Source organism: Onychostruthus taczanowskii, unplaced genomic scaffold (assembly GCF_017590055.1).
Source record: "Onychostruthus taczanowskii isolate IOZ18803 unplaced genomic scaffold, ASM1759005v1 scaffold40, whole genome shotgun sequence".
Classification (NCBI taxonomy): Eukaryota; Metazoa; Chordata; class Aves; order Passeriformes; family Passeridae; genus Onychostruthus; species Onychostruthus taczanowskii.
The window spans coordinates 4,193,132-4,214,555 of record NW_024501460.1 but is presented as its reverse complement, the minus strand read 5'-3'; positions in this window follow the sequence as shown (position 1 = coordinate 4,214,555).

The window sequence follows — 21,424 nt, the reverse complement described above, 5'->3', positions numbered from 1 at the left end:
TTCTGGTACCTCTTGGGAGTGGAATGCCATGTAAACAAGACCTTTACAAGGGAAGGAAGAAATGAGTTTGTCCCTGAAAACCGATCATTATTTAAACAGTTTCTTTCTCAAAACTTCCATGCCCTCACCCAGAGAGGTGTCAGGTCAGGACTAGGGAAGGCAGTTTATGGTTGATCAAAGATGTTAGTCCTTGGTTTGGACCATCAGTATGTTTTCAAGTGTAAATATCCTGCTAATGCAGACCTCAGAACACTCCCACACTGTCCAAACAACTGATCTATGAAAAACACAGTGGCCTGTGTTAGTGATCAAAGGAAGATACGGTACGTTAATGGTCAGTTTATTAAACAGTTTCGTTTGCACCCAGAATGAAATATGGGAGTATGATGGTCAGGAAGATTCCTCCTACATGAAAAGACACATGTGGACATTAATGTGCCCTGCAGAGCAACTGCCTGGGGACCATGTTCCTGTTGCACTGAACACAATTCCTTAAGGGTTAAGGCGCTTGTTGGCTTTAGCTGCCAGTTATAGTGGTAATAAAGTCTTCCTCTTTGCAACAGGATATTTATACAACTGTGATCCGAGCTTCTAATCTAAAGGGCAAATTGATTCAACTGCAGTGTTTATAGCTTACAAAATAAATAACCCTCCTTGACTGGGTTTTGGAATGGGTTGTGTAATACAAATGACAAAGCTAGCATCAATCTGTTTCAAGTTGGGGTCAGATTTGTATATAGTGTGCATATATTTGTATATGATGGAGCTGTTTCCATGATGCTATAGAGAGGCATCTGTCCACATCTCAGTTCAGCTCCCACTGTGGGTATGTGATTTGTTGTGTTTTAGGCTGGTTGGTTTAGAGTAGTTTGAAAGTCAGAGTTATTCTGGGTGAAACATACTGATTCCATAACCAGCTGGCATTTTCTATCTAAACTAAAGAATACCATATCCATATCAGTGCCTTACTTTTTACTTAATGGACAAAGATAAATATTACCCCTTTGTCCTCTTCCCCCATCTTTGTGCCTAAAACTGCATTTAAACTCTGAATTGTAGTACTATAGCCATCACTACAGCTGGAATGCCCCTTTTCCTTATAGAATTGTAGTAAAAAGTAAAAAAAAACCTAAATACATTTCTTATTCCTATTACTTGGGATGATTTTTTTTTCTTTTCTTTAACTCTTCCAGTTGGTAAAATATTCATTCCTCTTATCTGTAAAGCTCAAGACCTTAAGCTGAATGGGTTGGCACCCAGATATTTGTGTTGATTTTACTGGGCATTATCATGGATCTGTAGGTTGAACTTCCCATAGTCTTGGTGTCTTCTAGTTCTCAGCTCTGATTTTCCACCCTTTGCCAGAGGCAGCTCTGAAACCTGGGCTTCACCTAGCTGCTCTCTGATGAGTCTGGAAGACTTAACCCTCTGCCCTAGGAGACTTTACTCCCAGAGGCAATGCACAGTCTTTTCAGCACAGGGTTACTCTTTACACAGAGCAGTGGAGGTGCCACGCTGAGCTTATCCATTCCTTCTTGTTCTTTTCCATGTCTGGATGCATCCAGGATGGCTTTCCCCTCCCTATACTGAATTGCAGACCTACTCCAGAATGTCCCAGCATCTCCATTCCATGCTTTTTTCCTCTGCTGGCTCTCAGTCCTTGCAAATCAGTGCCCAGCTGCTGGTCTTCTCTTCCACCTTGGAAGCAACTCCATTTGTAGGTTGACATTTCTTCATATTTCCTTCCTTGTTTCTAAGAAACTCTTACAGGCTGCGTACCTCTCTCCTGGCCTTCTGCCCACAGGTGGCATTGCTTCAGGACAGTTAAACCGAACCTGACTTCTCATGAAGCAATAGAGACTGCCTTTGCTTTCCATGGCAGCTCACTCCAGGTGCTGGCATTCCCCTGCCTGAGGCTCTCTGTACAGGGGAGCACTCGTGGATTAAATTCCCTGCTGTTGTTAAGTCCTGCTGCTGTTAAACGCTGCTTTTAAGTCTTTGGAGTGCTGGTCATTTAGATACACTAAGTTGTTAAGGTTTTGTATTGCATCTCTTGTCAGTACCTCGTGCAATAGGAGCTCCACATAAGGTCCATTCTATAAGTAATGAACACTTTTAAATCTGAAGTAGTGCTTACATCTGCTGCAAGATGGGGGATCTACAGGTCTGAAGAGGCTGCAGTTTCAAAGTTTTATCTATGTGAAGCTCCATCCAACTCTGCAAGACCAAGTCAATTGTGGGTGAGAGTTATTTGCCCATTGAAAGTAGATAAGAGCAAATAATCTTGCTAGTTTGCTATATACAGAAGAGAATACAGTTTTTACAGAAAGTTGATGTCACCACAAACTAAAGACGCTGATCCTGAGGTATGCAGAAGAGTATTTAGAAAGTGTATTAATTAAAATGTAGATTCCACACACTTCTGTGCAAAATTCCCTTTTGAGAAATTGCTGCTAGGCAGTCTAGACTATTATGTCAACTTGTCTTTGAAGAAAAGTAAACAAAAAGGTTGAGCTGAGGAAAGTTTTAGAGACTTATAGTAATTAATGTTTTGGTAAATGGCTGTTGATGCGTAACAATCCTTTAAACACCTGGGTAATTGCAAGCTTTGAAGTTGGGCCAAAAATGTTGTTCCAAGACATGTAATTAAAATACGAGACCTTTAACTTGGTCATTTTGGAGGTGAGATTTCTGTTTGTTCTCACTGTCTCCCTGGTAAAACTTCTGTCTGCTCAGGGAAAGAAGGCCAGCGAGGGTGGGAAAGTAAAAAAACTAGTTCAACAGATGCTTCTTTAAATTTAGCTTTTTATAGCTTTGGTGTTTTTCCTGTAGCAAAGTTCCATGTTGTAATGTGTATCCAGAACAGAGAAATTATTTTACTGTGAACATTTCACTAAGTATAGCAACTAAGAGAAACCACTTGACCTGGTTACTAATTTGACTGAATTCTAATTTAATTAGTGTTCAATTAAAAAGAATTAACACCTAGAGATGTTCTGTTGAAAGGTTTACACAGAGGTTTTCAGTTAACAAAATATTTATCTTAGAGGGGGAAAGCACTGAAGCTAAATGCAAGCTGTTTCTCCTATAAATGCCCTGAGCACATGGTTGGGATGCTGGCATTAAGAATGGTAGCTATATTTGATATTTATATCTGACAAATCTGCTCTCTGAGGACACTGAAGCTAAATCCTGCCTTCTGAATTACACAGGCCATATTTCCTCCAGTAAACTGTGTACTTCGTTCTGTTTATTGCAGCCACTTGTGATTGCTTTGTTGACCTTTGCTTTTCTGTCCTTCTCCAAAGTCTTCTGAAGGCCATGGAAACACTGCCTTTTATTTCTTGAGACTTGAGCCGTATTTCAGGGCCTTGATGCAGAACAAAGACCTCAAGGACCTCCTGTTTTGAGCTGGGAGTCTCTAATTTGCATGTTCCTATTTAATATCCTCTCTTGTATCAGGAAAGTTGTTTCAGCTCATCGCCTCAGTTTCTCCCTTTCACTTGCTTCCCTTTAATAATAAAAGGTTAATGCATAATATGCCTGCAGCAGCCTTCCTATGGAAATCAGTGACTGGACTCATCCAGATGGTCAAGCATGCTGAAAATAAAGATGAGACTATTGGGCTCATTAGTGACAGTGAGGTGGCAGAAGCTGTGCAGAAACCCAGAGGCAGGTTTAGACAGAGAGTATGAAGAAGCTGCCTGTTTGGTGATGAAATTTATCTTCTGTATACTGAATTTTAAGGGAGGTGCCAGAGGTTCTTTGGTGTCCTTCACATCTGGGGTTGCTTGGGCATGAAACCTCTGGACTGACTCTGCTTTCTTCAGCCTGTGTTAAGAGCAGATACTTCTTCCTCTCTCTTCAGTGATGCTGGCTCAAAAATGTCTTCCAGCCTTTATTTTTCTAATTTTTTATTGTTCCTCACATTCTCTTCGTGTTTCGCTCAGGTTCCATCTTGCCTCTGTTGTTCTCAAAAGCTGAAGCTTTCAGACACCCTTCCATGAATGTGACCACATACACACTTACTGCTTCTGCTTGGAAGGCCACTGCCTGCCTCACTGCACAGGATCAATGTTGTCATTTAAAGACTAGAAATTCAATACTTTGTTTTGTGTCACTTTTTCAGTATATTTATCACTTTCTTGTTCACTCTTAAATTTTACTTCAACTGTGGGCTTGCAGCTACTTATGTGTAGTGCTCTTCAGCATGGTGTTTGACTGCTTCCTAAACTGTTTCTCTTTTGGACATGGCTATAAGGCCTCATTTGTGTTGTGCAGATGAAAATCTTTGTAATCACTTTTTCTTTGCAGACTTTTAATCCAAGGTCTCTCCCTCTAGTCCTTGCATGTCTCTGTATCCCCCACAACTATAAAAAACCCTCCACCTTTCCCTGTCTACAGAGATATTATTTCTTTTTGACCAGGGACTGAGATGGCATGTTCTTTTCCTTCCTTCCTATTTCTCTTTGACCAGAAGCTAGTCTGGGAGATTTCCCTGTGTCCATTTCAAGATCAGACATCATATAGCTTTTTTTGCAGGAGTATCAGGGGTATCTCTTAGCCACACAGCTGTAGGAAATAGCAGATTCCCCTCAGGTGATTCATGGTATTTGGTATTTGGGGGAAAGGAGGGGAAAGTACGTTTCCTGCATGCAAAAAGTCCAGAGAATTTTGTTGCTGAGAGCTGAATCTCTGTTGAGCCTTTGTGGGCAGCAATTTTCAAATACTGCTTGGCCAAATTTGAGATGATTTTCTTAAGGGTTGGGGGGACATGTAAGATTTCTGTGAAATATAAATATGTTTATATATAAAGGCATGGTTAAAGACACACAGTTAAATAGTTGGGAGAGTTTTATATGTGAGTAAATTCCCCCCCACCCCTTCCTCCTTAATTTTGTCTTTGGAGATAGGTGACTGAATATTTTTTTAAAACCTTCATGCCAAAATGGAAACTAGTAATGATACGCAGTTGCTGAGGCTTGGGCGACAAATGTTGATTGAAAAGAGGCTTAAAGAAAAGGTATTCAGATGTGTTGCCTACACTAAAATACTTGTGGGGTGAACCTTCATCTGGCTGAACAATGCAAAAGTCATCTGAATTGCAGAGCTGATTGAAAACCAGTCCTGTATGGGACTTTTTGCAGAGACTTAACTGGACTGGAAAGCTTGATGGTCCACTTGTCCTCATTTTACACAGGAATCAAAATCTTTCCCCAAAGGGAAAGTGGCAGACTGGTATAATGTGGCTCATTCTTCTCTGGTAGAGTTGTTCTTTGGTCAGGCAGTTTTCTTACTATATTTGTGGAGGATACTAAAATGGGGAATACCCATTAGGGGGCAAGTCTGTATTTTAAGTAATCTAATAATTGTGGAGGTTCAGTCTGAGGTGGGGTGGGGGGAAATTTGATTTGGTGGAAAGGACATTTGCATTTGGACATGAAAAATCATTGAAATTTGAATGACTAGGGAATTACAGTGTCCTTTGCGGTTCAGCAGCATGAATCCAAGGATTATAGCAGATCACAAGGTGAACATGAGTTAACAGTGTGAATTTTGTGAAGAAGCCAAAATCGTATTCTGAGGTGTGTGAGTAGAGGCACAGTCTGTGAGATGTATCAAGGTTATCCTTCCACTGTACCCAGCAACAGTGAGGTCTTGAACTGAGCTGGGTCAATAAAAAGCAATGAGAGAAGTCAAAGTCTATAAAACAGGGCTTGTTAAGGAGAGACTGGAGATATTGTTATAATAAGAAGGGGACATTGTTGTGGCATTTAAGTTAGATAAAAGAAGGGGGAGAATAGTCACATGAAGCCCATTCAATTTCCTGGAAAGATGAGAGAGTTCATGAGGCTGGATATATACGAGATCAGGTCAGGCAAACATCTCTCAGGAAAAACATGGTAGTAGGTGATCCTGCCTGGAGTTCAGGGGAGTGGGCTAAGTGACGCCATGTGGACCATTTTGGCTTTACAGCTCTCTGATGTTCAGGTGCCTTCCCAAAGGTCAAGACAGTGGGAATGTAAACTTTCAACCCCCTCTTTTTTGTTTTTTTAGACCTGACTACTCCTATGTGTGTGTTTCAATGTTCAGGAGGGTTTGCTCTTACAGTTCCTTGTGTAGAGGAGTTACAGAGATCAGGAAGCAATTGGTGTGAGGAGGAAGGTCGGAACAGGTGCTAGGAAAACCCCTTTTCAGATATAGTTGACCTCAGGCATTGGAGAGGCCCGATGTTTAAGTCATATTCAGAGGTGGGAATGATGTAGAAGTTCATTCCTCTCTTAAAACTGGAGATGGAAAGAGTGGTCACAGCTGCAGCTGCTGTTTGCAGTTGCCTTTAAGCAACATTTCAGTTTAAATACTCTGCCTGGGAAAGTCCAAATCTCTCAACCTTAGGGTTTCAAAAGCATGTAGCAGCTGACCAGCCGTAGCTGCTTGCTGCTGTTGGAGGTGAAGGTCAGAGTTGCTCCTGAGCCCTCCTCCTGCTGGAGGAACGGTGACAAAGACTCCTGTGGGAAAGGTTGCTGAGTCAACCACAGTGTGCAGCTACCAGTGAGGTGGAGGAAAGCCTCCATGCTGTAAAAATAGCTGCCCTAGGAGCTCTAGTACACTTAAGTGCTTATTTTTCCATGTGTGATCTCACGCAAACCAAGCTGCTGGGCAGTATGACATAGCAGTTGGCCAAAAATAAAACGTAACTCCATCAATTTTTTTTTTCTGAACTTGACCTTTGGTGGGTAGGAGAGACGGGTACCCTGTTTCCTCATTTACATTGTTAGAAAAAAAAAACCCAGTGGGGAGAAGAGATGTAGATGGGATTGACACCTGGTATCCATTTTGTGATGATGGCCACAGGTAAAGGGTAGGAACTGTAGCTTTCTTGCACAGGAAAGTTACATCTCTAATACAGTAAGAAAATGTACATGGGATTTCTCTGGGTGCTTCTGCAGCTGATTTCATTGAATAGAGTTTGGTTGAGTACTTGGTGCTGCAAAAAAGTTGTTGACTTAAAAGCATTTGAAGCTGAAGCTCATGAAGGTGGTGCAAGACCAGCAGCCTTGGAGCAAGGCATCCAATTGTTGTTGATAAGCCTCAGAAAATGTCTTTAGAGGCCTTTAGAGGTTGATTTTCCTTCACTTTTTGATGCTTGGCCAGTTGTTTATTTGGTTCTTTATTTTGGTCTGTTGAGGTAAGCCTGTGTTTGTGTATAGGGAGCTTAAACCATGATACCCCTGTGGCAAAAGCCATAGAATGCCTGGTCATGATGGTGGTTCCACTGGCTATTAATGTACTAAATGTATGAATGAAGTAATGTCAGAGCTAGGAGTACACTCTTCAGGAAGAAGAGTGCCTTACTAATCCCTTGCTGGTGGAGAAATGGACAGCCCTGAGGAGTAGGATTGCTTTCCTCTAGCTTAGAAAATGGTGAAAACCGTTATAATCCTGAATTTCACATGTGGAAGTACTAGCGTCTCATGGCAAAACTCTGGATACAAGTGGGCAGATTTGAGACATTGTTTTGTTTTAGACATTAACATAACGTAGAACTATTTCAGGTTTTGTTTCTGTAACAGCAAAAGCCAGGAAAGAGAATCCCCAACCTCACAGTCTTGTCATTACCCTTCTCTGCAGGGCCTCTGACCTGTTTCTGCTGGACACGCGGGCGGTGTGGGCATCGGAGGAGGGCTGGCTGGAGTTCGACGTCACTGCCACCAGCAACATGTGGGTGATGAACCCCCAGCACAACATGGGACTGCAGCTGAGCGTGGTGACCCGCGATGGTAGGTTATGGGCCAGGTAGCACAGGTCACCCCTCAGTCTCTTGCATGCTGTCTAGAAGAGGTGCTAACAGGACTCTGCTGGGATGAGGCAGGCTGAACACTCTGCATTCCTAAGGCAGCTGCAGCCAACACCACGAGCAAGATGTCTGAGGGCACAGGTGGTGGGCTGTTGGTTCCTGGCTGTCCCATGATGGACATGTCTTTCCCCATAAGTGAGGTCGGCTATCCCTAGACAGTACCAGGCCAGCTGGTGGAGATGGGTTTGGGTAGGGCCTCAGTTTCTGGGTTGGAGGTGGAAGGGGGCATGGAACTGGGATGCCATGTGGGGTGAGGTTTGGGGATGAGAAGAAGAGAAAAGGCAGAGGCATGTACCTCCCCATGTGGGTTTATGTCAGCTGTCCTGGCTGCTGTGGCTGCTGTTGATCTCATCAAAGATGACGTGGGAGCACTGCTGGAGAAACTATGTGGTTGCTGTGTGGGGCAGCTGTAATAGCAGCATTTCACAACTTACAGAAACTTTGAAGGGGGGAAAAGAAAAGAAAATTAAGAGACTGCAAAAGAGCATGAAATTGAGTGTTGGAAGATAAGCAATGGAGAGGATCTAGATGAGCAGAAGGTGACAGTGACATCTGTCTTCTATAGGAACCAATCTCCAACTTTGTTTTTTTCTATTGCTTCATGCTGCAGTTTAGTACACCTGTGATGTCAAGTTAGACTAGAGGGGCTGTCCACTTCTCCCTGAGGAAATGTTAGTGCCAAACTCTACCTCCCCAGCTGGGCTGAGAGCCTATCACTGTGCTCCTGGCAAAAGCACACCATCTCTTTGCCCTCTGCTGTCCCTAGACATCTCCTAATCTCATGTCTGCTTCTTGTGTTTCACAGGCAGCAGGACGGATGTCATGACACATCAAGTTCAGTGTTTTACATATCTGTCTATATAACTTTACTACCAAATGGAACTAGAGATGCCAAATGGGCACCAAGGAAGCAGATGCTGCAGTGAAGTCTTGTCCAGTGTGGGTGGAGAGCTGTCATAACAACGTCCATAGGTCGTAGTGGCAAGAAAGAAATGTTTAGTGTTTAAAGAAGAGTATGAGCAAGAAGAGAGGAGACGCTGGTTGCTGAAAGGAACAATGCAACTGCACCGCTTCTCTAACTTTTCTCCCTTTTCTGTTTGGCTTGAAGGTTTCAGTGTAAACCCTAGAGAAGCAGGGCTGGTAGGGCGAGATGGCCCCTATGACAAGCAGCCTTTCATGGTGGCATTCTTCAAAGTGAGCGAGGTTCACCTTCGCACCACTAGGTCAGCGACCAGCAGGCGCAGGCAGCAGAGCCGGAACCGCTCCACCCAGACTCAGGACGTTTCCAGGGTGTCCAGTGTCACAGGTAATCATGGAACAGGGGTAATCAATCATGCAGCATAAGCTGGGATGATGTCTTGTAATGGCTCTGGATGCTTTGGAGGGCAGAAGCAAGAAGGGGTCGTGAGGTGGGATGCTCTTCGTTGGGGGAATAGGTTACATCTGCAAGGTTGTAGGAGAGGAGGTCTCACATAGTGAAACCTACAGGAGTCCTCTTGAATCCAGCGTGGAGTCCAGACCCCATGTGAAGTTGCATTCATTGAATTCAAGGTGGTGAGGTATTTTAATCACAGCTCTTGTGCTTGTAGGTTGTTTGCTATGCAGTATTTGTCTAGAATTATGCCCTGTGAAATGCAGTATTTCAAAGACTATCTCTCTCTACACTGAGATTTATGGTATTGCATGTATGCATTCCCAACAGAGTCCTTTTCAGTTTTCTTTGGAAAAAACATGGAAAAACAGCATGAGATGCTTTATTTTTTTTAATCTTGTGAGAACATCAGTGTACACATGGTGAAGTACCTTTCCAGGCAGGCAAAGAAGTTTGCCTTTTTGCTGTGGATAAGTTGCATGTTGCAGGTTTTGTACAGGAGCCTTGTGGGTGCTTTTGTGGGCTGGTGCGGCAATAGAGTAACAATTACATTTTGGCAGCAATTGAGAGTTTTCTGTCTTCTAAGTCTTGTCTGTTTTCCATCACCAGAGTGCTACAAGCCCTTCATTCATTGAGTACCTTCTTTCCTCTCAAACATTTCAGCCTATTCCAAGTTGCTTGATTAATTTGCTTATGCTGCCCCCTTCGTTTCCAATAGGATCCCTGCTTTTCCCATGTCTAGAAATGACTATGCCCCAAGGAAGAAAGGCAGCTGTATTTTTTTAGTCTATGTCCAAACACAGCAGAAGGAGATGAGCCAGCATTGCTGATGCTTAGCTGATGGGAATATGTAGGCTGCTCCCTCTCTTGCATGTTTGGGTTGTGGGTGAGCCATGCTTGCACCCAAGGTGGCTCCATGCTGCAGGGAGCAGAGCCAGGCTGGGAGCCCTTCCAGGGCTAGCAGCCAGAGTTTGTGCATGGCCGTGTGTTGGCTCAGCTCAATTGCTCCAGCCCACTGTAGTGAAGCACTTGCCCTCTGGGCTAGTGTGTGGCAGCAGCAGTTGGCCACTAGTGGCCTTTGCGCGTCCTTGTGGTGCACGCTGCAGCGTGGCTGTGGGCTCCGATGCCGTGCCGTGCAAGTGCCAGACTCAGCTGGGTGTGAGATATCCTTTGTGGATTTTAAGGGCATGAGGAACAACTCGGTTCTGTAGCCCAAGCTCCCTGGGGAAGGCTGGCCAGTGCCAGCGTGGCATTTCTGGAGGAGTTATCATCTAATCTGCTGTGGGAACACCTTCTGTGGATCTAAGTTGCTGAGACCTGCTTTGGTGCTCCTTCAGGTTTCCATGCTGCAGTTTTAAAGCTGGGTGTCGTAGCTGCTTGCTGAGTTACTTTCCTGCATGAAGAACTTGCCAAGAGCACAGGTAGTTTATTCACCTGGGTGTTGTAAGCCCAGCTGTTATGCAGGCAGTTCTCCCACTTAGGTAGGCTCAGCTTCTGTGCTTCCTTCACAAGAGACAATTTTTTAATGCATTCACGGTGCTTTGGGAAAGTTACGTGCTGCATTGCTGTTTTGTGGTGCTAGTGGCACTTGGAGTCAGGATAAGCTCCAGATTTCTCTCCCTGGCTCTGCAAACTTCACAGTGCTGAAACAAAATTTTCACACTATTAAATCAGGTGATGTGACTCAAAGCCCCAGAGGGAGCAGATATGTTGGGCAAAAAGGGCTATTTGTACTTTGCTGCTTTCTTGACTACACCACACATCAGGCCATAAAATTCTAAAATGACAAAAAGGGAAAATAGCTGGCATTCTGTGGTCTCCAGGGCTTTTTTTGGGCCAGCTTTAATTTAAAACCTGGAATTTGGCAGCGCAGTAGTCAACAAGGTATAGTTTAGACTGTGGATTTAAGGCAGGGGAAAGGAGGGGAATTTAAAGTTAAGATGTATGTTTGGTTGGTTTCTGTGTTTAGAAAAGAGAGACTACATCATCTTGTTTTCCTTTCTAAGTGTGACACTCTCAAGCTCTGTTCTCTTTAAGAAGTGGTTGATTTAACAGCCCAAGAGGCACCAATGACCAAAAAGTGTTTTTAGCATTAGAGATCACAAAACTTTTTTCTTTTTTTTTTAACCTGGGAGGATAAAAAAATCCTGATGCATGGTGGGGCTGAGGAGGCATTTGCTCCAGGATGAAGCAGAAGGCAAGCCCAGGGACTATCCTGAAGGCTGCCTGGCTCTTCTGAGGGTGCCCTGATGCATCTGGACCCAAAGTGGGTGCAGAACTGGGATGCTGCAGTTCCCTTCTGTGCCTCTCCTCGCCCGTGCATCTTCTTCCCCTGTTGTGTCTCACATCTTGTCAGATTTTTGGTTGGTGCTCTTACCCAAGGTAGGATTGCTGCTCCCTATCAGGGCTTGAGAGCAGTTTCTCTTCTGCAGAGAAAGGCAGTTTTTAGTTTTGATGGGGTTTTTTTGTACACTGCAACTTCCTTCCTCTGTGTTAATCAATACATAGGGTTTTCTTTTTTCAGTCCAAAAAGGAGCCCCTTTCCCAGAAGATGCTGTGAGTTGTTTTGGGGCAGTATGTTTTAAAAAGCCCCAATTACTGTCTAGACAAGTGCTTCAATCAGTTTGGAGTGCATGAAGTGTGCTGTGGGGCTGGTATTGGATCTGGGGAAGCAGGGAGTTAGGTGAGGGCATGCTGCTGTGTGTGGGAAAGGGACCCCACTATACTCCCTTTGGCGTGCAGTTGTCCTGCAGTCCTTACCAGGAGTTCAGATGCTAAGGCTCTGTCTGTGGCACAAGGTTCTCAATAGTCTGAATTTTTTTTTGCCAAGAATGCTTACTTCCATGTATTATAAACACGTAATTATTACTGGCTTATATAAAACAGAACTGAGCAACCCCCATGGTTATAAACTGCTTTGACATAGAGTCCTGTGCCAATGCATTCCTGGAGCCTCAAAATTCTTCTGCAGAAGGAGGATGAGCAGGAAGAAAAGGGAGTATTTTCATCTGCTGAGGCAGAAAGTCACATGCCAGGTCTGGCCCCAGACACGGAGGGACACGGTGGGTGGGAGGTGTTTCTCTGCTGTTGTCTGCAGGGCCTGGAGGCCCTGGCTCAGCTGAACATGCAGTGGCTTTAACTCGTGCTCTCAGACTCGTGCTGACCCTCCAGCTGACCAAAGAGAAGGGACTGTCCAGCGTAACAGGCAGTGACCCTCTGCCCTTCAGCCAACTCCATAATTTATGGATTTTGCACAGGGCTATCTCTTTCTCCAGTGGCGATAATCCTTCTCTTCTGCAAGTCAGCCTCCAGGCACATCTGTTCCTGTCAGCTCCTCCTCATGGAGAGAATTTAATTGCCTGACTTTGGGCTGCACTTGCTGCCCGGAATGAAACTCAGGCCAAGTCCCTTTTCAGGTCCTTCTCTTTAATGCCTCCTGGACTGAAGTGAGGTGCTCCATGAAAAATGGAGAGGCCCTTCAAGTGGCCTTTCCTTCCAGCAGACATGCACTGCACCAGGCAGATTTCCCCATGTGTACAGGAATCAGATATTGCAAAGGGCAGCATGCACAAACACTGAAGGCAAATAAGGCCAAATGCTTTTGTGATGGCAGGGGCCTTGTTAATAAACTTTGTTATCTGGCAGCCAATCTTCCCTCCAGTATAGTTTTCCCCTCAGTGCAGTGTTTGGATGCAGACTGGAGCAGCGTGGCCAGCATTTCTGTATGTGCCTTCACATGCGGGTTCACGTCAGCCCGACATCTCCCCTTCTTCCCACCCAGGCAGATCACTTTCATGTGAAGTGGGCTGTTATTAACTGTGTGATCAGTTTACACCAGCTTTATCCGGACAAATCACCAAAGTCAAACACCAAGAAGAAGGGGCTGGCCTTGGAGACCTCTGTCAAAGCTATTTTGAATCACAGAAGCAATTAATAACTGTGTGGAATTTCGTAAACTGGCACCTTGAGAGCAGCGAGGATGTTCTCAGATGGATCGACTGCAGTAAATATTTATATGTTCTTTGCCAGCACTTAACGTTGGAGAGGTTATAGGAAATCTAAGGTGGGTGCATAAGTATCTGTAGGAGGAAGACCATTAGGGTCAGGCTGTTCTCTCACCCTTTTCAGCAACACACATGCCAGTGTCCAGCCTTAAGAGAAACATCTGTGCCTCCGGAAAGTCAGACTTGGGTCCTGGTGAAGGCAGACAGCATTCAGTGCAAACACACCACAGAGACAAGCCATCTTAGCTGTGCTGTTTTAACTGTGCTGCTCCGGGAGTTATTTTTAAGTGCAGAACTAGGGGTTTGAGCTTTTTTTGAATCTCTGTTTTAGACAAAATTGTTTGCAGCATGATTAAATGCAGTGCCTTGTAAGTGCCAAGTTAGTGTTTCTGAATTGGTATGTTCGGGGGAAAAAATAGAGACAGTTTTGCTAAACCCACAATGAGCCTACAGGAGCTCCCAAAGCAGCTCCCTAAACTCTCAGAGATGCTGAAGGCCTCTGGTGAGCAATCCCTGCCAGCTGTGCCGTGGCAGTGTGGGCCAGCCCTGTAGCAGCTGTTTGCAGCACCTTCCCTCTGCAGGCTGCCTGCTCTTGGCCCTCCTGGCTCCCTGCTGCAAGGCTGGTGGGAAGGGACACAAACCATGTTGCCTCTTGGCAGTTGGATCTTGCACTGCAAACCACCCCAAGTGGCAATTTGGGCTAAAACAGCTGAGCACGCTGGCCTGGGGTGGCTGATGCTGCTTTCCAGGCTGTGCAGAAAATGTGTTGAGGAAGTCAACTTCAGTAGCTCAGTGAGCTTTAACTCACTGCCAAAGCCCTGTGACTCTGTGTATTCCTCTTCTTTTCAGGCCCATAACTGATGGGATTTCAGGATGTATGCCCCATAAGGGCATATGCTGAGCCCCTAACTGTGGGGAATGGGTCATGATTCATCTGTACCTCTGCACCTTTTTCCCCAATTCAGAAAGCCACTGCTAAGGGTTGCTTAAAGGTTTGTAGCTTACCTAAAGTTGGACTAAAATAGTTTCCATAAAGCAAGCATACTAGGCAAACACATAACAAGAAAAGAGGGCAGAGGATCTTGGGGTGAGGGTTAAACAGGGAAGAGTGTAAAGCTAGAGAGAAGGGATGTTTAATGTGTTGACATTTAGAAAAGCAATGGCTGAGGCTGGGCAAGTGAGGAGGTAGAGCTGTCTGCATCTGCCCTGGATGGAGAGCAGCCAGGGCTCCATGCAGAGTGTGAATCAGGTGACTCTGACCAGTGAGCTGAGGCAAGTTTTTGGGGTAGTGTGAGAGAGGACACGTTCATAACATGTTCTGCTTGGTGTACCTTGTTAAGCAGCTCTTTTTTTCCACCCCTGTGTTTTCTTAAACTTGTGATTGCTTGCAGCCTTCCTTCCCACTCCTGTTTTCTCTGCCTCCCTTGCCTTCTCCCCTTTCCTGTAGCAGATCTGCGTAAATTGTAGCTGGATTTGGAACATGGCACCATTTTACCCACTGAGTTGTGAATAGATCAACTCTACTGTCAAACACAGATGGTTTTCCCCTAAACAATCTATATATCCCATTGAAGAACAATGAAATTGTGTTCTCAGGTGTTTCAATGAAAGCTGTTGATCACTAAAAGCAACTTCTCTTTTTTTTTTCCCCTCATTATGACCAAATCCTTTTGAAACATCTCATGCTAGAAATTTGCTCCTGGGCTGAGCCAGGGAGTGGGAAGCTTCATCTGAAATAAACCACCACACCCTGGTTTCTGCTGGGTATGTCTGGTTTGAAAATGGAAAGCTTGAATAGAGAGACTCGCCTCCGTTCTTGCTACCGCGTGCTCCTGGAAGAGCGAATGTTTATGCTGCAGCAGGCTGTTAACCAGCTCTGCTCACCTGATTAAATCCGTGATTGAAGCGAAGCTATTCAAAGGCTGAAATGCAATCCTCAGAGTTTAAAACCCAACTGCTTCTAAAAACAACTCTCTAATCTTTGGTGGTTGGGAAGCTGGGTTTGAGGTGTAGAGTTTTTTTCAGCCCTCAGTGTTAACTGTACCCAGCTGTACTGCTGTGCTGCCCTTAATGTCAGTTGGATGTTCTTTTAGTATTATAGTTTTTCTTCTGAATAAATATTTGCATTTGTAGTTCCCAAACTTCAGGGGGGGGTGGGGGGGGTGGGGGGGAATGGTGCTGGAGGGAAGAAAAAGAAAGGCTTATTCAGAGCCAAGGAAAAAATCACTAAAAATATTTTTCTATCCCAGCTGCTGCATCTGGGGAAAGCGGCACTGGGAGGGTGCCCTTTCAAGCCATGTTAGGGGCACCAGGGGGCTGGTGAGCAGAAAGATCTAGGGCAGCAGGGGGCAGGGGCATCAGCCTGTGGCATCTGCCTGCTGACAGGAGAGCCTTTACTTGCAAATGGGAGCTGTGAAGGAGGAGAAGGCCCCTGTGGAAAGGCATGGGACAAAAACACGGATGATGACCTGGGCTCCCAAGCTGCTTGGCTGGATTTGTTGCCATTTCTTTCTCTCGTGCCTAGCATTGGGTGCAAAGCACAGGATCAGCAGCTGTAGGTGGTGGCCAAGTCACCTCGCTGCAAGGGTGGTTTCTGTGGCTGCTCTGCTGAGGTCCAGCAGCACCTGAGGTGTGACAAAATCAGCAATCACCCGTCAGGGTGGATCTGTGCAGCCACCTGGAGGTGAAAGGCCCCTCTGTGACAGCTCAGCTCCTCTGCTCACTGTGGTTTCAGGTGTTCACATGCGGAGCTGCCTCTCTTTCCAAATATAAATGGGAAATTCCACTCGCTATCAATAGCTGTGCTTTGTGGGATCATCAGGAGCAGCTCCTGCATGGTTGCAATGTCCCCATATATTGTGCCATGGCAAGGGAGAAGGTCTTGGTCAGGGCTTTACATCCTGTGTCCCCACTTTATTGACAATAAGGAGCAAGTGAATGGTGAGAGCATGTCAAGTGTTGTGTCATCTGCAGATAAGCAGTTTATGGACAGGAGAAATGTGTTTTTCAGAGCATGGTTTGTAAAGGTCCAAGGGCAGAGGTGGTGCCATGGGTCACATGAGATGTGTGGGACAAGTTGGGGTAAGGTACAGAAAAGAACAAGGACATGGCTTCCCTGCCTATGGGACACCTTAGCTGTTTGAGGACTTCTGCAGACTGGTGCAGGGGCACAAGGTGATGATTAACCTTCCTGGGGCTGTAATTCTCTCTCTCAGTGAGCTCCCCACCTGGGGCAGCACATGCCAGAAATGGGAGCCGAGAAAGCAGGATGAGTGTGAGCACCGGTGGGGATGCAGCCTATGCAGGGTTGAAGTAGATTTATTTTTAAGAAGTTGTTTTACTGGAGGTGTTTTCCAAGCACTTTAAAGACAGCTGAAGTAACTAGAACTGAGTCACTGTTACTTGGGTTCCTCCATTCCCACATTCCATTCTTAAAATCTTCAGCCCTGCTTTGGATGTCCCTCATTGCCCCTTATCCTTGTAGCTGCTGAGGGAGCTCATCACTTCTCGCTGCTGAGCCCTCAACATGCACACATCTGGCCAGATGTGCCCTCCAGCAATGCTCAGCCTGTTTTACTTTCTAAATTCTTGTTTTGCTCTTTTTCTTTTAACAGATTACAACAGCAGCGACTTAAAAACAGCGTGCAGAAAACATGAGCTTTACGTTAGCTTCCAAGACTTGGGATGGCAGGTGTGTGATGTTTCTCCCTGGGTAAACCAGACATTTTGTTATGAAATGTTATCTAAACAGTGTCACGGTAATTCCACTCGAGTCTGCCATTATGCTTTAAAATGTCCCTTGTGCCTCCTCACTAAAACCAGTCACAGAGAAGGCAAATAAATATGGATAGTTGTGACATTTGATAAGACCCAGAGAAAGCTTGATACTTTATGGGATTCAAGTATACAGTCATTCTCTGTCACTCATGGGAGTCACGGTATGGGCAAGGGCTTATATCTGTGTACCTCTAATGATAAGGAAAACAATCTGATGTTAAGCAGTGATTTTAACTAAATTTTTTTCTAGTGATCACCCTGATTTTAACCTTGGCCATTGTTTGAAATCCTCCACAATCCCTGCCCCACAATTAGCACTGCCTGCGGTAGGTAGACTGAAGACTGAGTTTAGTTGCAACACCATGAGGCCAGAAAGTTGTTTAGAGTAAGTTATTTAGGACCAGGCTATAGTGCAAACAAACATCATATTTCAAAGAATGCCCTCACCTTCTCTTTTTCAAATTTTTTTTTTCATTCTTTCATTCAGCACTCGTGAGGGAGGTCCTATTTCTATCATCAGCTAATGTTTTTACCAGGTTATAATTCAGGATGCCAGTGCTGTCCCTGCTGCTTCTGTAATACCCAACACATGCAAATCTTCTCTCAGCTAATGGGATAGCAGCATTTTTTGTAGCTCACGTGTCAACTCCAGCCCAGTAGCTGCAACTGTGGTTGTGTGGTGACTCTATTCCCCATTACTTATGGGTGACTTTTCACTTGAGCAGAGACATTCCACCTCTTCCTTAATCTTACTTGCCCTGCTTTTGGTTAGGAAGTGAATTCCAGCTGGGAAGTTCATGATCTTGAAGGGACTACCTTCACCATTCTAGTTGCAGAAAGGTAAGATGCTGCCAAAGGAAGGCCACAGACCAGCAGAGCTCATTTTAAGAGCTGGAATCCAGGTCCTACTTCTTGTAGGAAGATGAGCAAGGCAAGGTAGAGCGCCCTGCAGTTGTTGGGCACTGCTGTTTCCTTCAGAACAAACTTGGTTAGCAAAGCTACAGCAACAGTGTGTGGCTCCTCAGCCCTGCTGTAGCAAAATTCAGGCAAACTTAGGTAATTGTCAGGTAGAGTGGAAATTGCCTAAGAGATACATGCACGTGAAACATACTGGTACGCCCTTCTGAAGGGCGACCTGCAGAGCCCAACACCAAGGGAGGCCAAATGTCTCCTGTTCCATGGTGCTGCTTTTAATTTTACTTTGGCTCTTTTGTGTCAGCAGCAGACAAGCTTCCTTTGGTGGAGAGTCCCCTTTTTGCCTAGCATGGCACTCAGATTGCCAGTGGGGCTACCTGCTTGCTCATGCAGCTCAGGGTGGCTGTCCTGCCCCTCCTCTAGGAGTCAGGCAGATGTGGAGAAGCTGTTTGGCAGCTAAGATTTCTCACAGTGTCTTTAGCAGAGTAGTATCACTCTATAAGAGTGTATAAGCTAGGCTGTCTCTGAGGAACACTAGCTGTGGCTGTGACTCAACCTAGGAAAGGTATTTCAGCCAGAGGGCCTGCAGGAAATGTTGGAAATAAAGGCCTCCAAACCACACTCCCCACAATGCAACCCAACGAGATTTTTAGGGGTGAAGCCCTCTTAGTTAATAGTAGCTGAGCTGTACATAGATGTGCATCATTCTTTGGACATTAAAATCACTGTGTCCATGGAAAAGTGACACACAAAAAGAAATTAAAAAAAAACTCAACTAAAACCCGAGTGGTTTCAGTGAAAACACATTTTCACCCTCAAGGAAGAAGTTAGTGGAAAATTTTCAGCTGCTCCTAATTGTGTGCAGTTGTCTGTTGAACCACGTTCTGTTTGTTTCCCTAAAAAGGACTGGATAATCGCTCCAAAAGGCTACGCAGCCAACTACTGTGATGGGGAGTGCTCGTTCCCACTCAACGCCCATATGAACGCAACCAATCATGCCATTGTACAAACTCTGGTAAGTCCCCAGGCAGCTCAGTGCCAAAGCACCAGGTGAACTTGTGAACAATATACCAGTGTCTCAGTTGTGTTTTCTTTCTTGGCAACAGGTTCATCTAATGAATCCTGATTACGTTCCCAAACCATGCTGTGCACCTACCAAACTAAATGCCATATCTGTCCTTTACTTTGATGATAATTCTAATGTAATCTTGAAGAAATACAGGAATATGGTAGTAAGAGCTTGTGGATGTCACTGACAAACAGTCTTCACACGGACTCTGTGATGCTGCCATGAACTTGGATACAACCCTCCCTGTTTTCACGACCTTGGGGAAAAAAAAAAAAGCATGTGATGAACCACCCTTCAGAACACCATGTATGTGCCTTGTGGGAGGAAGGGGTGTGGGGACCACCCCCCAGGGTGGGAGCAAACTGCTGGACTTCTTACAGACTGACCCTACACTGCGGTGGCTGCCCAGCTCAGCTCAGCAGCAGCAAAATGCCCACACACTTTATTTGGCTGGGATGGTCTTAATCTCACAGAGAAGCTTGACCTGTAGCAGGTGCTTGGATATGTGCTGCAGTTTCACCAGATGAGGACTCAACATCCAAAACAAGTGAGGTCTTTCTTTGGGGGTGGGAAGGGAAGATGAGGGGGAGAGGCAGAGAAGCTAAAGAAAGTGTTGTTAGCACTTCAGCCACAGAGTGTACATCTCATGCAAGATCCTTGTGGCCAGAAGGACCAGTTACTGCACCTAGACTGTTAGTCTTCTGACATCTGTCATGACAGTAAGCATCTAAAATTGTGCCAAAGCAGATGTTTCAGTTCTCTTATGGTCCCAGCACCGTTTAACTCTGATCTTGCAAGTGTAAGATGACATGGCTGCACCCTGTGTTAGAAACACTACCCTGAACTCACACCCTGGCTGAGTCTTCCCATCTGACTGAGCAATACAAATTTTTACACTTGCTCTTATGCAACTTCCTTCCACTCCCCACGTGGAGCTGCCTCATCTACTACCACTTGCCCAGGAAGGAAGTCAGGACACTTCTTCAGCTGTAATTCAGACGTAAAAGCTTAGGGGCCATTCATTCTCTAGCTGGACAGTTTGTTTACAGGAAGACAGAATGTCAACAACATTTGCAATCTTTCCCTTTCAACTCATGCAACTAACAAACTGGTATAAAGGATATGCAGCGTAGAGCCATGGTTTGTCTAGCAGAAGCTAATAGCAAATTGTTTTGATCAATATTAAACTTGTATTAAATGCACTTACCTCTACTTGCATTTAAAAGGCTTCTTGTAAATACAAGCTATAATTTATTGCACTTGTCACTGTATATTCATTGTGCTGTATCATTTATAGAAAGACTGCTTTTTTAAAAAGTTTTTATTTAGAAAAAAATCTCAGTGTAAACAATTGTACCACTTTGATTTTATACAAGAAACTCATGAGATTGTGCTTCACTAGAAAGTTGTTAAAAACATAATAAAGGCTTCCTGAAAGGCAGAAGTACACATGTTGATCCAATACATCTGCCAGTACAACACTTAGCTTTCACTGTGGCTTTTTCACCATCACATGTTTTCAGACTGAACAGAATCAAAAGTTCTGGACACAGTGAGGTGAAGAACCAGGACAAATTCACTGGTTTAAAAGTTCATTGATGTTTTGCCTTTTTTTTTTTTTTTTTAATAAAAAAGAAAAGCAACCCAACTTACTCCATATGATGGACAAAACCCAGCATCTTGACAGATTAGTCAAATTAGCCTGTAGCAAACCTCATTCCTCATGAGTTTCTGTGCACATGAGACAGCAGAATTCAGTCCTTGATTTGCTGTTGCCTTTGCATCATGCCAGTCTCTGCAATGTAAATTCTTTGGCTTTCAGTTAAGTCTAACATGGAACATCTTATGCACCAAAGAATAGATTCATATTATAATCCAAGACACCACAAAGTGTGTGGTCCTAGCATTCAAACTTATCAATGCTTACAGCTTGGAAAAACGTTAAGGCTCGAGAAGAGGGGGGGAACTATTTTACACTACTGCAGAAGAGCTGAATGGAAGAAAAAAATATTAAACATTGTATTACTTGTTGTTCTCTAGGTACTCTGACTAAGGAGCAGGTCAGCACAATGTCTGGATTCAGGCTGGGATAGGAAACACATCATTAGCTCTGGAGTCTGACTGATCATTTACCTCGAACGGGGCAGTTATAACAGCACCTATTTTTCACTCTGGCTCTAGAGAAGTAGAGCATAGTTGTGCCTCTGGAGCTGGATGGCAGCAGCCTATGGAAATGCACCTGACACATGTACACTATGGCATCAGTAATGTTCAGGCACATGTTACAGTACCATCACTTTCATTATGGCTAGACCTCCCATGTGAGAGGAATTACAGGAAACAACCAGCTCATGATGGCCTGGTATCTTCCAAAGGTGTGTGTGTTTTCAACCTTTCAGCAGCTATATTAAGACAAATAAGGATTAAGT